This window comes from Alosa pseudoharengus, unplaced genomic scaffold, assembly GCF_046254945.1.
Source record: "Alosa pseudoharengus isolate Yale_2024_CS ecotype anadromous, Long Island Sound unplaced genomic scaffold, YU_APseudo_1.1 YU_APseudo_1.1_scf_8, whole genome shotgun sequence".
NCBI lineage: Eukaryota > Metazoa > Chordata > Actinopteri > Clupeiformes > Clupeidae > Alosa > Alosa pseudoharengus.
Window position 1 is genome coordinate 22,466,877 of NW_027468870.1, and position 17,305 is coordinate 22,484,181.

Genomic DNA, 17,305 nt, shown 5'->3' on the forward strand with positions numbered 1-17,305 from the left:
ACAGAAACACACGCGCACACACACACACACACACACAGAAACACACACACTTTTAGTATTGAAAAAAGAATCTTGAGACTCCGTAACATCAAAGAAAAAAATCTTCATTAAACATTAGAGCTTTTTACGTACGGCAAACACAACACGCTCATGAACTATCTAATCTAATTCCAGTTGAAAGGAGATTTATTAGCATACTCTTATTGCCTTTATGTTGTCATTGACTGAAGACAAATCTGGTGTTGAATAAAAGAGTTAATGGTGTTTTTTAGAGATCACTAGAGAGTAATAGCGCTTGTTCTAAACAGGCCAATAAGGGCATGCCTTGACCCCATAGACCTGGTGTTAATTTGCTATGTAGATGAAACACTTTAGCCATAATATATTCTTTGGTTTGCCAAATGGAAGGGCTTTTTTTAAGCGGAAATTAAAGGTTCTTTAAAGAACAGAGAGCAGCTTTTCAGAGTGTCGTCTTTAATCTATTTAAGTAAGCAGACATTTATGGCTCATCACTTGCCTTGCACCCTCTAAACAAATATGATTTTCCCCACACTTAATGACGTCACGTTACTGATTTTGACACTGTCGAGGCCTCAAGCGTATTGAAACACACACTAAATTAAAGTATCAGCCAAAAGTCTATACATCATACTTTTAAATGCAAAAGCATCTGGCAGAGGACATCTTTTTCAAGAAGAGTGTGCTTATTGTAACACTTGTGTAAATTTCAATAAACTATCAATAAAGGTTTTTTCTCACCTGTTTGGACATTTCCACAATGATTGAGGACAGAATCCTCCTGATCAAAATTATATTTAGTTTGTAATACATTTTTGCAAGACTCACAAAAAAAATCAATCAATCAATCAATTAACCAACCATCCATCCATCCATCTAACCAACCAATCACTCAATCAATAATGTAAGATCTACTGCATATGTTTTTCAGTCACTAGGCAACAGCAACATATGTGCCCCAGAAAACACAGCTTGTTCTGTGACTATGAAAGGGTTTCAGCAGCTGAAATGTGTCAAATGTCTCCGATGCACAAAAAAGATAGAACCTCAAAGTCTTCAGTATTTTTGTCCTGGGATGACCTTACAAACAAATGAACTCATTAGGAGGCAGCTAAATTGTTTCATTTACCAAGCCTGGATGTGCAGGACCTCTCTTGAAACTGCCACTCACACTCAGTCTACCAATCCAGCGCCGGATTGCCTCCATCCCAAAACCATAGCTAGTTTCACTGATCTCTATTGCCAGTGCATTCATTTTAGATAGAAAAAAAGACTTAAAAAGGTCATGCATGGAGGCCTTATTTGCACTAGCCTGCTAATCTAAACGGATTGCCTGCATTTCTGCTTTGATGTTCCTTTTGCTTACATATACAAGGCCTTTGACCTTCTTGATCTTGATTTTAGAATGGTATTGCCATTTCTCTTTTTGATATCTCTTTTTAAGAATCAGATTTAGCAAATGTACAATAAGTTTCACACAGGAGACGTCATTGGGTCACAGATGAGTTATCTATGAACAGGAGACCGATGGCCATCTGAAAGTAATCTCTGAACATCTCAATATGGCTTCACACAGCCAACACCATTGAACAATGTTTCTCTGTGAGATGCAAGAACTGTGTGAATGAGCAAGGTTGACAGATTCACAGGAAAAGACGCACAAGGAAGGTGCTGATGAAGATAAAATGAACTGAGGGAGGGAGTTTCGGCCACAGAGAGAACATCTGCCGTTCACAGGTTTTTTCCTATTAAATCTAGCTAATCTGAGGGCAAAAGCTTTATGCATCCTTTACATAAAATAAAAAAATATTTTAAGTATTAAAATCCAGTCCACCACGTAGACATGTCTTCCTAAATGAACAAGTGTGTACACTTGGCATGTAATGAGCATTTTAAAAGACTTCTGCTCTCTGTATAAAAATGGGAGTTTACTGAGCACATGCATGAGCACAAGTATACCAAATCAGATGCAAAAAAATCGGATCAAACACACCAATATGATGTTTGAGAAAACCCAAACCAAAAAAAACAGTAACAAACAGAAGGTCTTTGTCCAAATCAAACATCATAGTAGTAGTAGTAGTTGCTGGTGCTTTGTTGTGAATCTAAATGTCTTCCAAATGGCTTCAGTAAATGACAGCACGCTCAAGGAAGGCTTCACCGCAGCCCAAGCAGATGTGAATGGCAATGTTCAAAGGGAGCAAAGCAGCGGGGTTGTTCGTGCCACTGTTGGGCTGGAAGGTGGAGTCCCTAGCCTAGCATCGGGAGCCAGCCGCAGGGTAAATATCCCTCCGCCTGCGACAGAGTGACTCATTCACTTTATCACAGGAGTAGAGTGAGGGAGACAGATGCTGAAGCTGGGGGTGACGGACAGTCCCCTGGACTATAGGGACAAAAATGAATGGCATATCTCTTGAAAAACATCTCCCACTAGTTCTGAAAATCTTACTCTTTCAATTAAAAGAATATGCTGTATGCGTGTATGCTAATGTTGTGTGTGTGTGTGTGTGTGTGTGTGTGTGTGTGTGTGTGTGTGTGTGTGTGTGTATTTGTATGCGTGTGTGTGTGTGTGTGTGTGTGTGTTCCTTAGGCAATAATTGGAGCTTGGAAAGAACACAATATTTGTGTTTATGATTACTGTAACTGAGAGCATAGTCGACTTCCTGTCTGAATGAAAATGAAACATGCAAAATTTCCAGTGATCTCAAGCAGACCGTATCCATGTTCTTTCACTATGTGTGTGTGTGAGAAAGTGATTGAGACCAAGTGTGTGTGTGTGTGTGTGTGTGTGTGTGTGTGTGTGTGTGTGTGTGTGTGTGTGTGTGTGTGTGCGTGTGTGCCTATGAATGACGAGTGGGTGTTTTGAATAAGAGTGAAAAGTTATGATATTATATAAATTGATTTATTTATATAATTGTTGTAGTCATTAATCTAACAAAGTTCAGAGCAGTTGAGTCAACTATGCACTTGTACCAGATGCAGTGTTGAGCTGGAACCAGTATGGCAGCATAGCGGGACTCCTGAAACCAGTGCATCAATCAGAAGGATGCTGGTCATGGTTTGTTCATGGCTCTTTGTCGACTTGGTTTAAATGTTTAGTGGAAAAGCAACGTGTGTATATATGTGTGTGTGTGTGTGTATATGTGTGTGTGTGTGTACTGAAGAGTCCCCTATATATGCCCACTCCCAAGCATAATGAAGCAACACTCTGTGGCCAATCTGGAAATGATTCCGCATCTCCAAGTTTAAGCAAATGAGCGCCACTTAGTTGGAGGTTTAGGGAAGATCAAAGCTGATGCAGACATAACAACAAAGTCATGTGTAAACACACATGCAGGCAGGCAGACAGACACACACACACACACACACACACACACACACACAATCCATAATATCGGGTGCTCTCTCCCTCTTCTTCTTGACCTTCATTCAGATTACACCACAGATTAATAAAATGAAATACAACTTGCCTGTCCTGTATTGTACTGGAAGAACAAGGCTGTCACTGCATCACAAAGCATAAACCGTGGTGTGGGAACTCTCTATTCTGAGCCAAGTTCACCAACTTGGCACTTACAATGGTACATTTTTATATATACAGTGTGAAAAAAACACAGTTTACTTTTTCTCCTTCCCACATTTACAGTCTTATGGTTTGTTGCAAAAAATCAGCTAGATAATAGGCAGTAATGGGAGTATATTGAAAGGAAATAGGATATATCATAAAAATAATCATAGTCATAAAATGTTGATGAGGTTTCACAGTTGCCTTAAATTGTACTGACTTATTGTACTGCAACCAAAAACATGATGGATGGTCTTGTTTATATTGTGAATCATAAAACCAAAACAAAATATTGACAAACAATTTTGGGCGAAGCAAGTGCCGCAAATGTCATAAATCCTGTGGAGAGGAAACAGTTCCCTCTCTATGTGGTTATCAACACAATTCATGAGATATGTGTGAGGCTCGTTTAGAGAGACAAACTGTTTGTCTGGTGGTTTTCCAGAAGGGGAACTAATAACACAGTGGTGAGATACAGTGATTACAGTGACGTAGGATATGTCGTTTGTTTCTGTGAGAACAAGTAGATTCAAGCTCATAACTCAAGAGCAGGCAGAGAGTGAAACGTGCCAAAAGTCACCTTGGGGGAAGAAACAGTTGGCGTTAGGGTTTGGGGTAAATGACAATTCAGAGAAGGGTGGACGAGGGGAAATCACATTGAAAATGTTCGCTCAAGATCCCCGTGAATAAACGCAAAAGTCACAGTGTGCGACAAAAATTAGTGAAATTAGTGCTGAGTAAACAATTACCCTCAAAAAGAGCTTTGTGAGTCATTGTGAAAACCTCTTTTGAATTCTCCGCGTTTGGTCAAATTCACCGCGCCATTCTGAAACTGTCATTCTTGGCCAAGTGGGAAATACCATGCCAAGAACCAAAAAACCCTAATTTAAACCTGCTTTATTGGGCTGGTAAGGGGGGGGGGGGGGGGGTTTGCTCTGCTTGCATTGGACCTCTCTTGAAAATCACTTTAGATAAAACCATCTGCCAAAATGACTCAAGAGTCAATGTGACTAAAGTCAGTATCCTCTGAGAGCTTGCAGCTGACGTCTAAAATAAGTAATCTGCTCAGGGCTATCAAAGGAGGAGAGAGGTCATGTCCAGGGGCACACTGAGCTCTGTGGTCTGTTCCAGGAGTCTGTGATGAGATGTGATGGATGTAAAAGTGTAAGCCCTGAGTAGAAAGCAGAAGAGGGGAGCAGAGAGCAGACAATGGGAGGAAGCACACACACAGGTCAGAGCCTCCTTGCATCTGCAGGTTCTCTTTAATAGGAGGAGAGAGTTTTGGGAGTGCAGTGGAGGGGAGGGAAGGAGGGATAGAGAGAGAGAGAGAGAGAGAGAGGGAGAGAGAAAGAGAGAGAGATGGCAGGGAAGAGAGAAAAAGAGAGATAGAGGGGGAGAGAGAGATGGAGAGGAAAAGAGATAGAGAGTGTGAGACAGAGGAAGAGAGGAAGAGAGGGAGAGAGGGAGGAGAAGAGCAGGCAGAGTAGTGGAGCCCAGCGCAGTGCGGTGCGGCAGAGTCCGAGCAGCGTTGCCGGGAGCGACGGGACGGTAGGAATAATTACACCAGAGCTCTCTTTAGATGAAAGCGAATCGCTGCTCTGCAGGCAGAGGTGAGGCAGGTTTGAGCTTTTGGAGGAACTGCTGGGGAGAAAGGGTGTGTGTGTGTGTGTGTGTGTGTGTGTGTGTGTATGTGCATGTACGTCAGAGATGGATGGATGAATGGATGAATGGATGGAGGGATGAAGGGGAGAAAAGAGTGTCTTCTTTGCAGGCCACTTAGAGAACTCTTTATTAAATAGCTGGAACATCAAAGGCTTGTGAGGGAGAGGCACGATTGTGAGTAGGAAGTGTGGTTGTACACACACACACACACACGATCTACACAAACACATACACATATCTACACACACACACACACACACACACACACACACACACACACACACACACACACACACACACACACACACACACACACACACACACACACACACACACACACACACACACACACACACACACACACACACACACACACACACACACACACACAGTACGGGGATGCTGAAAGCAACATGATTCCAAGTGGAGGTAGTCAGTTTTGATGTGCAGGTCATGTGCAGTTCAGGAACTGCAATGCGCCCGCGGTTGGTCTGCTGCAAACAAGACTAACATCGCCTTCCTTCTGATGTGTTTACAAACAGTGGCACCTTTGGGACACTTTGACATATCTTTCTGGCCAGTGGATGTGCGAGTTTAAGTCAGAGATAAAAGCGGAAGAATTTTTGGAGGCTTGGATGGAAACGGGGGGTGGGGGGGGTTATGCCCAGCACGCATCTGTGTCTGTGTGTGTGTGTGTGTGTGTGAGTGACTTACAACAAAATGTTACTCACTGAAACACTATGATAAATAGCACTAACCTACTTAAAACTTACAAAACTGTGGATGTCAAACTTAATCAAACATTGTTTATTGTGGTTTTATAATCAAGAGAAATTAAAGTTTTGTCGAAAAATGATAAGGAATGTGTTTGAAATGCTGTTAATGCTGTTTTTTTTTAATAGATAAGAAATGTTTAGAATGAGTCACGCCTTGAGTATGGCAACATTGTAATTGTGCATAACGTTCCCCTTGCAGCAAAATCTAAAGTTGTAAAAAGCTGCACCGCTCACCACAGCTCCAGAGAGGGACATACAGGCTTTTCATGTAGGCTAATAATTTATTCCCTCTGATTAATTCACTGTACCATCGTCCCACCACACCCCCACGCCCACCCCACCCAGCCCCCCCGCCCCCAACCACGACCACCTGCTGGGCTGGGCTCTCGCTGCACCAGGAAGAAGTCATGCCGTTCCCATGGTTACCCCACTGCCGAGTTGACTGACTGCTCTGAAATCTGCACCAGATGACAAACTGTGCTCTCGTCAGAGTCTGACTTCTCGGCTCGCACTGATCCACTGTCAGCTTAAAGCAACGGAGGGAAGGAAGCTGTGGTGATGAACCCAGAGAGATGTCTGAATGCAGTCAGTCAGTAGGGGTGCTAAACGGGCATCTGCTGAGCCAAGTTACATTTGGTCAAAGTTCTCAGAACTTTTTGCTTTTTGTGAGGACCTCAGCAGACTTGAGCAGCACTCTTTCACGTTACTGGTTTGGGTTGAGAAAGGAACCTTCTACAGATGGATAGGCATCAAGCTACTCGGAAACGGGAGGGCACTATGACAAATAAATATCAATAGCTTATCTATGATGTTGTAACCTACAGTTTAGGCCTATGTAGAATGACAAGGAAAAAACGTTGCCATGTTATCTCTGGCATGTTTGGGCGACAAGCTATACATTGTTTCTACTCTCACTTACAAGCCCTTTAGTAAAAGCATTTGGCGACAGTAAACACTGGTGCTCACCTGTGAAGGCTCCTGAAAGATTCTTAACCTGTTGAGGAGTACGGTCACAAATATGTGATTAGAATGTTCGCAATCCGAGAGTTCCGTATTATGATGCGACAATTACCCTCAGAGATTTTCCCCATAGACTGTATAAAGAACACTGAAACTATAGATTGTTTGCGTAGAATTCTAGAAGGAACCAGGGAAATAATTCACTCCTCAACAGGTTAATATGATAAAGGCAAGGCCAGTCACCACTGAACTAGCATGATACCACAGACAGGTTCCCGAGGCTTGGGCTCATGGAAAGCCGAAACCCACCAACGATTCCAACCGAAGATTCCTCCCAGCTCGAACAGCACGACTCCGGAAGGCTCAGATGTGGCTGCAGATATCATTCAAACGAAACCCAAAAAGGCCGTCTCCAGCCGCCCTGCTCGTCCTGTGGCTTGCCCATGTGGAATATTTTTGAATGCATCGTATGTCTCTTAACCAACTTCCCCCCCTCACGGTTGATAGCCGCTCACATGCTGTTCCCATTTCATGTGGAGGAAAAACATGGCTGACATCACCCCCACAGAAAAATAGATTTGTTGAGCAGTTATGACACAGGCTAAAAGTGACGTCTGCTCCGACTGTCTCCTTCTGAAACCACGGCCACTATTGATCTAGAACATTCTTACATTTCTGAGTTGCTGCCTCTTCAGCTCTTGAATTTTCAGCATGTGTTTTTTGAAGAGTGTGTCGGTTCTTTCTCACACACAGAGAAATTCCTTATAAATGAGCCAAATGTTCACTTTGAAGCTCATGTGTGAAGATCTCGAAGAGGAGATCATCTGAACGCTCCCTCAAAGAGGACATGAAGTTGAGTTTGCAGATTTGTTTACTTTTCCATACAATGCAAGCTTGCTAACTTGTTCCTTCTCTATAATTCTCTACAAATGCAGCCATATTATTAATGTATTCATATAATCCAGCCATATTATTCATGTATTCATATAATCCAGCCATATTATTAATGTATTCATATAATCCAGCCATATTATTAATGTATTCATATAATCCTGATGTACAGGCTCTGGACATCCACAGACATTAGGCTCAAAGACTACAAAGGACAAAAAAAAAGGGAAAAAAGGGAAAACAAAAGCAATCAGACAAGCAAACACCTACTGTGTGTCCATCCAGGCTGAGAGGCTAATACGTAAGTGCTGCAGACAGAGAGGCTTAACGCTATAGATGAAGGGAGCCGCGACACCGGACACAAGACACACACTCTCACACACAGGATGGGAGCGGGGGCTGAGGGTTTACCATGGCATTATAACACCTTCACTTACCGAGCACGCGCACGCACACACACACACACACACACACACACACACAGGCTCTCTATTCTTCTCATCTTCCTCCCATCAATTAAAGCTAGTCCATTTGCCTTGTACTCTATTAGCGCATGGCTCCCAGCCTGTGTGCACTTTAATCTCACAGAGATGTTCCCATTGATGGGCGTATTGATTTGATGTTCAGGCACTCCCTTTCATCTTTCTCGACTCAAAGCACTACAGAGCCTCCTCGCTCGCCCATGTTGTGCTTTAACTCGTGGTCAACGAGGCAGCCAGGCGCACTCTCTCCCCTCCCCACTCCTCCTTTCATCGAAGGTTCCAAGGGGGGAAGGGGGGGGGGGCTGCAAAGGTTTTGCCTATATGGAGCTTCCAATGGTGCCCACTTTGAGTAAGTGTGCATGTTTATGTGTGTGTCTATATTTATTTTTGCACATGTGTAGAATATCATATTTTAAGATATTTGCAAACCTTTGAAATAGTTCCAGTTTTTTGGCCATATCATACTTGTATACCAATTTGCCAAACTCGTAAAGTTTCAATCAACTTTCACATTACAACAGACCTACAAATTAGAGCCTTGAAACATATGCTAACATATGCTTTTAGCTCTGTTACACTGCATTGGTAAGGACAACAGCGATCTTACAAAACTAAGGTTCAATTGTTAACTCTGTTAGAAGTTACTCTGATGAGGGTCTGACTGATTGAAATATCTCTATCTGTTGAGTAAGCAGTGTTGCACTTTTCGTTTTCTTGCCCTTAAGTTGTACTTTGCAAAATAGCTGCCTATCTTACCAAGGTGTGCAGACTCCCCACTGTCTACAAAACTAAAGCTCAACTTTTTGACAATGAGAGAGATATAGCAACCATCCATTTAGAACTAGTTACAGCATTTTGTCCTGTAAGTTGAGAAATAAGTCGTTGTGGCAAAAAGAGGTAGCCTAGTTCTACAAACAAGACAGATTCAGTGATCAAAACGTGGAAATTATATTATAATTTTATATTATACAACGCAAGTGTTGCGGCAATGGTATAAGTGGAATAATGGACTCTGTTCTGTTCGAGTAGCAGAAGTTACTCCACTTTGAAGTGTAACAGCATTACCACCTCAAATGTGCATTCTCTTCTGCTACCCGAATGCTGTGTCGTCCACTATCCTTTACATAATGAGACATGAAGGCAACTCCGTTCGCAGACAGGCTGTTGAGTTGTTGTCAGTTGGAGGCGTGAGGGGCCACTGGGCCCCAACATCCTGTGCCTTGTCCCTGGCAGTGGCCACTGCTGCTGGTTGGCCTTTACGGCAATCTCCCTCTGTAACCTTATGACTCCCCTACTGGTCTCCAGGGAGAATTCCTGGGCTAAGCCAAGCGGAGCAATAACGAGAGAGAGAGAGAGAGAGAGAGAGAGAGAGAAAGAGAGAGAGAGAGAGAGAGAGAGAGAGAGAGAGAAAGAGAGAGAGAAGGAGAGAGGGCACAAGAGGGAGGGAGAGAAAGAGAGAGAGAAAAAGGAGAGAGAAAGAGGAGGGAGCGAGTTCGGAGAGCCGTGCTGGAACGCTCCTGCACGCACCATCTCCAGAGAGCGTGGTTGCCAGAGGTTTCTGAGGCTGTGGTAAGGCCTGCCTCGCAGAGGGTGGTATTGAGCAATCGATCATCTGTACAAATAACATGGTCAGGCCCGGCGCTGTATAATTTTCACCCTAAAATAAAGTGTGAGGGCTCCCTCTCCAGAGCGCGCGCACCCTCGCTCGCCTTCCTGGAAGGCTTCTCTGGAGTGCGAAGACGTGGCCCCCTTGAGCTTTTTTTCCCTTTTTTCCATCCCCTCGCCGAACAATGGTCCTTATTTATCCCTGCGGTCGGAGGAATTGTTTCTCAATTATTTGTAAAGTAAGTATGTGGTTGCTTCTTCCTCTATCCACCACGCCCTATACCGCTCTCTCTTTCCATTTTCCCTCTCTCTCTCTCTCTCTCTCATATAATGGCTCCAACCCCCCACCACCACCACCACCCTTTCTACTGCCTCCACCCCACCCCTTGCTGGTGGTTCTCCGGCGCTGGGTCCCGGAGCCAAGACGCTAGCCCGGAGTGGCTTCCTTCCCAAGCTGCCGCAGCAGAGCAGAGCAGAGCCGAGCCGAGCAAGCCTCAGATGCCGCAGATAAGTCCCCGCCCGCTGGCGTTTCATCCCGCGCCAACACCAACATGGAACAGCGAGGACTCCCGACCGCCGCGGCTGCTCCTTCCAGGCAGTCTCCCGCCCGCCTCACCCTCCCCCCCTCCCCTAACCAACCCCTGAACCTCCCCCCTCCTGCTACTGCAGCCCTCGGGCTCGTGCTGACAGCCTGCCACAGCTGCCCCTGCTGCTGCGGATTCGGAGACGCGAGCAGGCCGACGGGCGAGCGAGTGGGACGCCGGCCATCCGCGATGTGCCGCACCGCAGCAAACAACACAGCAGGGCCGCAGCGACTGACCTCATGACAGCCTGCGGAGATTCTTCGGGGAGAAACATCAACTCCGGCGCTTTCGAAACCCTTAGGACAAAATGTACGACAAGATTACACATCATCTGCGGTATTAGACACAGAGCCCGAATTAGAAGCATCCTCCTGCGTACTTTGACCTCAACAAAAGAGAGACGGCCATAACGACTATTCGACTGGTTAGTGTAAATGCATCTCAATAGGTCGCAGATATATTTACACACACACGCACACCTGCTTGCATTACGAAAGCCTGACACGGCGGCTCGAGTGAGGCTCTAATGCAGTGCGGAGGGCAGTTTCCACACGGTGAGACCACGCAGGTGACGCCCGTGTCAAGAAAGAATGGAGTTTCCATACGGCTGCCACAGGCTCAAGTGCCTGCTGTGGCTGCTAAGGCCCTAGGCTGCATTTTCCATGGTAAACCACTACATCTCACCTCGCATAACTGTACAAAACATACACAAACACACACACACACACACACAAAAACACGCGCACAATGAGACAAGTTGACAAGTGGTTACTATAGTAACTATATACAGTAGCCTGCAAAAATAAAAAGATAAAAAGAAAATGTTTGCATGTGTGAGAGCAGACGCTGGGGTTGTTTGTTTGTTAGTTTGTTTTTAAGGTGATGGGGCACTTTTCTTAGCTCTTTCACTCAGAGAGAACAAAGTAACTAAGAGACAAAACAGTAGCCTATAGATTTTCCATGTGCAAACATTTCCGTAACAGATTTACTTTACAGGCAAAGTCAACAAAATAACTGTTTGGAAAAATGGTTTCCTGTTTCTCTAACAAACAAATCAACTACACTCTACATCTCATGTGTCCTGCATAAGACTTTCTCTATATGATTGATTTAGGTTTGACATCATTGTGGTAGTCCCATTAAATAATGCAACATCAGGGATCAAACTTCTTAAGAGACATCTCAGTTAATCTTAGACTGTTTCCACTGGTGAATATACCATAGTCACCCCCCACTTCCTTGCAATGACACTGACAATGATTGGTTAATGAACAAATAATTGAAAACACTATTCCCCGTACTGGCCCCGTATTTCATGTGAAGGGAAAAATCCATCTGAGCTTGAAAAGACCTCTGTTTTTAATGAAGACAGAATCAGTGCATTTTCCAATCTGACACATTCGCTTTCCTAATGCAGGCGGGGCAGATGAAATACTGCCGCGGACTGCTTTGAAAAAACGCCTGACCGCAGAGAGAGAGGGGGGGGGGGGGGGGGTCCACGGACTCACTGGATGTGATCTCACTCTGACTCTCGGCCGCACAGCCCCTTTGTAAACTTACTTTGACTCCCCCCCCTGCCCCAACACACACACACACACACACACACACACACACACACACACACACACACACACACACACACACACACACACACACACACACACACACACACACACACACACACACACAGTTGTATGCACATGAAGCACAAAGCTCCCAATAAAACAACCGACAGGCTTCTTTCCAGTGGGAAGGCGTCAGGCATCGTCGCCACTGGTGCTGCTGCTCAGAGCTCGTCTGGCACTAGACGGCGACGGAGACGGAGACAGAGGCGTGGCGGAGACACACTCCATCTGTCCCTCGTCTCTAAAGCACCCATGGCTCTCTCAGCACAGACGGCTCACACAGGGGACTTACCCCGCCTGGTCAGTGCCAGGGTGGGCTTTCACGCAAGGGGCGGGGGCGGCTGTTGGGCACTGCAAGAGAGAGAGTGGTGCGGTGGCAAGGAGGCGGACGGTGCCTAGGATGGCACTCCACCCTGACCACCCCCCCCCCCCCCCATCCAATGCCCTCGTAGAGGACTCGCTTTCAGAGCCTGGCTGGGTGGGTGGCTGGCTGGGTGGGTGGCTGGGTGGGTGGGTGCTGAAATGGTTAAGTGGCTGTGACTGTTTGAAGTCGTTCGCGGCGAGGTGAGCCAGGTGCGCGCGTGGTTACCAGCTCTCATTGTCTACTGCTAACTCCCTTCCGCCCGCTGCAAGTCTGTTTACTCCTCCCCTCCCCACACAGCAATCAGATAAGAGCTGAGAGGAGACGAGAGAGAGAGGAGCATGACACACACACACACACACACACTCTCTCACACACACACACACAAGCTCTCGCTTTCTCTCTCTATCACTCACTCGCTCGCTCGCTCTCTTTCTCTCTCTTTCTCTTTTCTCTCACTCTCTTTCTCTACTACCTCAACATCTTTTCTACATGCAAGCATGCATGCAATTACTCTCTCTCTCTCTCTGTTACACACTCTCTCTCTCACACACACACACTCACACACACACACACACACACACACACACAGATAAACATACTCACATACAAACTTGCACACACACACACACACACACACGTACACAAATACACAGAATTCGACCTCGAACCACACTCGAACCACACCTCCACTAAGTACTTGGCCTTGATTTCAGTGAACACAGGATGTGTGTGAGCTTGTATGTGTAAGTGTGTGTATGTACGCACATGTTTGCATGTGCTTCTGTGTGTGTGTGTGTCTCTGTGTGTGTGTGTGTGTGTGTGTGTGTGTGTGTGTGTGTGTGTGTGTGTGCGCGTGTGCGCGTGCGTGCATGGGGAGATAAGAGTCTGTCAGCCCACAGCTGTCAGAATGCATGTGCGAATTTCAGTGTGGGTGTCTGTCTGTATGTGCCTGTAAGTTTGTGTGTGTGGTGTGTGTGTGTGTGTGTGTGTGTGTGTGTGTGTGTGTGTGTAAGCATATGTGTGTGAAATCCTGGGTCACCACAATACTGAGTGGGCGTGCGTGTGTGTGTGTGTGCGCGCGAGTGTGTGTTTCTTTGTTGCTGATCACAGCTAAATGGCAGAGGCCAACTTCACACAACAAAAGCATTAACCTACAAACACCCCTGCATGTAGAGCACACCCAGTTAACGCCTCCAAACAACAACAACAACAAGAACAACAACAAGAACAGCAGCAACAAGCATGCTAGCACTTTAAAGCCAAGCCTAGCCTATGAGTGACCCCCTCGAGCCAGCGAGGGTCCCCCCCCCCCCCAAAAAAAAATATCTCCACTCCCTTCACCTTCTACCAAAAAAGCCACACCGTAAAACTCGACCCCTCGTGAGATTTCAACAAATTGGCAAAGCTTTAATGACTTTCATGTTCGCCATTAAAAAGGCGCAATGCTATTTCGAGGAGGGCTTTTTTTTCCCCTTTCCCCTCCTCTCTTTGATATCCTCAAAGACCTTGGTCTGAATCCCATAAGCTAACCCTATTTTTAGCAGTAAAATGCTTTCCAGTTGGCTCCAGACGATCATAGGGGAGAAACCGCACCGAAAACCACATTCCATAACATTTGAGAGCGGGCGAGTGGCTGAGCGGAACTGGGATGCCTTCCGTCTAACCAAGCGGGCTCGCGAGAGAGAGAGAGAGAGAGAGAGAGAGAGAGAGCGGCATGGCCTTCAGGAAAAAGTGGCTCCACTTTCCAAGGCGCCGCTAACCTCACGCTGGGCGAAGCTGAGGCCGAGCCTTTGACAGAGGGAGCTGTTTCAGATGTCTTACTGCATTTTCTGTTCAGCTGGGGCCAAGAGCACCTGACACTGCATGCACACAGAGAAAATGCTCTCGACAAAATTAATGCTCTCCTCAAACGTTTTTTTTTTTTTTGGATTGTGCTTTTGAAGGAGCCTTTGAAAGATCTACCCAAAACCAAAACCTAAAGAGGATCCCAAAAGGTGCTATTTACAATGATTCAGGGTCAACATTGCTTTGTTTAGAGGCACTGTTTTTGTTTTTCAGACGGTGCAGTGTCTGCGCTCACAGATAGGGGTTCTGGGAGGGAGGCCTTTTGGGCCAGCCTTCTTGCCGTCCGTGTTGCGGAAGTGGCTGAGATAACTCCCATCAGGGTCTTCCCATCTCATTTTCTCTCACACACACACATATACACACACCTGCACCTGTGGTCTGACAGCCCCCTACACAAGACTCAGCGGTCACACACACACACAAACAAGCACACACACACACACACACACACACACACACACACACACACACACACACACACACACACACAAAAACAACCCAGCACAGTTCAGGAGAGTAGAGCAGAGTTCAGAATCCACCAGGCTCAACACTTGCTGATGATTTTCAGGGTATATCCCAACCAAACTACTGCATATAGAATAAAGGAACATTTGAATGCACATGAAAGTATCAAAAATGTATAATTTGCACAATAAAATGAAAGTAAAATATTGCAGTAGATCAGCTGTGTTCAAACAAGCAGGTCTTCAAATAAGGACAAATATATTTCAGTAAACTTATGGCCTGAACATCTCATCGTGCGCACACACACACACACACACACACACACACACACACACACCCCTTTCCCCATGCTACTTTGACAGGGCTCTACTGAGTGAATCTGGATTGGATTTGTGCATCACTGGAAGTCTAGACCATATGGAAGAGTGCTCCACAAGGTCTTGGTCTTGCACTTCCCGCTGCTGGGGTCAGCCCATGCACCCCCCCCCCCCCCCTCACACCCTTCCCAACCCACCCCCACCCCATACCCCCAAATTAGCCTGTGCCCAGACCTGGTGGAGCCAGCCCAGCCGCACGGGGCAGACGCGCGTGGGCGTGGTCTCCTCTGCCTAATCCCGCTCCATCTGATACCCATCTAGCAGCGGCCTGGAGCAGCGGCCTGGAGCAGCGGCCTGGAGCAGCGGCCTGGAGCAGTGGCGGAGCGGAGTGCTGCGCTGCTGTGCGATCCTGTACCCACCCACTGCTCTGCCACCGCTAGGGCCGGCCACAGCAGGCTCCGCCATATGATTGCCAGAGGCAACCGGGGCACACCTAACGGCCCTGCCTCCCAGAGTGTGTGTGTGTGTGGCGTGTGGCGAGTACGTATACACACACACACGCGCGCACACACACATACGCACGCACGCACATACGCACACACACACACAGCAGCAGCCCTGCACTCTCAACAGCCGCTTAGAGGGACTACACCCCCCATTAAGCCTCTCTCATGAACTGCAGTATGTTTGTGTCTACTATCACATCACAACACACCACTCCTCCCTTGTACTGACCTTTGACAGAAACAACCGAGCTAACTGTGACTAAATACCACCTCTGAAGCCATGTAGAGAATCAGGAGGCAGTTACGACGTCTCCAGCTGTTGTTGTTGGGGGGGGGGGGGGTGGGGTGGGGGGGGGGGGGGGGGGGGTAGCGCTTTTAGGTGAGCTTCAAGCCCATGGTTAAGACATTGCATAACAGGGGCAAGACAAAGACAAAGGGGAGTAAACGCAAGAGCGCTGCCCCAGTCAGGGTGGAGTCTGAAATGACAGTAATCACACCGACGGAAAGAGAGGCCGGACAGCCCGACCAGGCTACCGGGCGAGCAGGCAGGCAGGCAGGCAGGCAGGCGGGTGGGCTGGGCTGGGCTGGGCTGGGCTGGGCTGGGCTGGGCCTCCTGCGTGTGATTGTGAAAAGATTCCATTCGGCGGGCTCACACAAAAGCAAACACATAAAAGATGAAAGTCCCCCTCTCTCCACTACGAGCTCACACGCGCTACAAAACCCCAGAGCGAGCGAGTGAGAAACCGGGGAGGCGCAAACGCAGAGGGGACCATAAATACAACGCAGAGGGCGAGCGGCAAAGCGAGCAGCACAAGTTTACAATTTGTGAAAAAAAGCGGGAGTAAACGGAAATATAATGAGAGAACACGTCGACTATTTAACAGCTTACAACGGCACAAAAGCAAACTAAGATGTAAAAACAGTATCCATCACTAAAACACAAGAAAAAAAGTGAGCTTTGTGATACGGCAAAGAAGCAAAGACCAGTCAGTCATCAGAATAGTTCTAGTATTCATCAAATCTAGACATATGAGGACAGTTTTCGTATGTAGGTTTTGCAATCCTATTTAACATTAACATTTTTGTAAGCTATCCCTTTTAATAGTTAGTTCTGTTAAGAGATGTAATGCTCTGTAATCTTTTTAAGCATTCTTCACTCACTCAAATACGCCCTGAAAAACTATCCAAACCACTCTACTGTATGTTTCCTATCAGAGAAACGTTGGGGTGGCAATGATGAGTGACCATCGCACCTCTGACTGGTAAAGCTCTACTACCCCCCCACCCCAGCCCACCCCACCCCAAGCCAATCAGTGTGTGTTGTCACCCCGACGGCTGCCAAATGTTCCCGCAGACAAACGAGGCTCACGTAGGTGAGAACGTGCCAGCTGTGCTCTGGCCATTCACAGTCCCCCTCCTAAGTCAGACCCCCCATCCCAGCTACCCCACCACCAACCCTTCAGCCTGCGCCCTCACCTGGCTACAGCCTTCCTCCTCCTCCTCCTCCTCCTCCCCCCTCTCTCCGGTTCTTCTGCTCCTAACGCCACTGACCAACACTCACACCCGCTCACTCGTGCTCCGAGCTCTCACACAACACACAACACACAGTACAGCTGCAAACAGACTTCAGAAAAAAAAAC

General features: G+C 46.7%; 1 protein-coding gene across 12 annotated transcripts in view; it reads right to left on the reverse strand.

Moving 5' to 3' along the window:
* tcf7 (transcription factor 7) overlaps positions 1–17,305 on the reverse strand; it is a 41,149-nt gene that overhangs the window by 16,243 nt on the left and 7,601 nt on the right. The gene's annotated exons all lie outside the window — the stretch shown is intronic.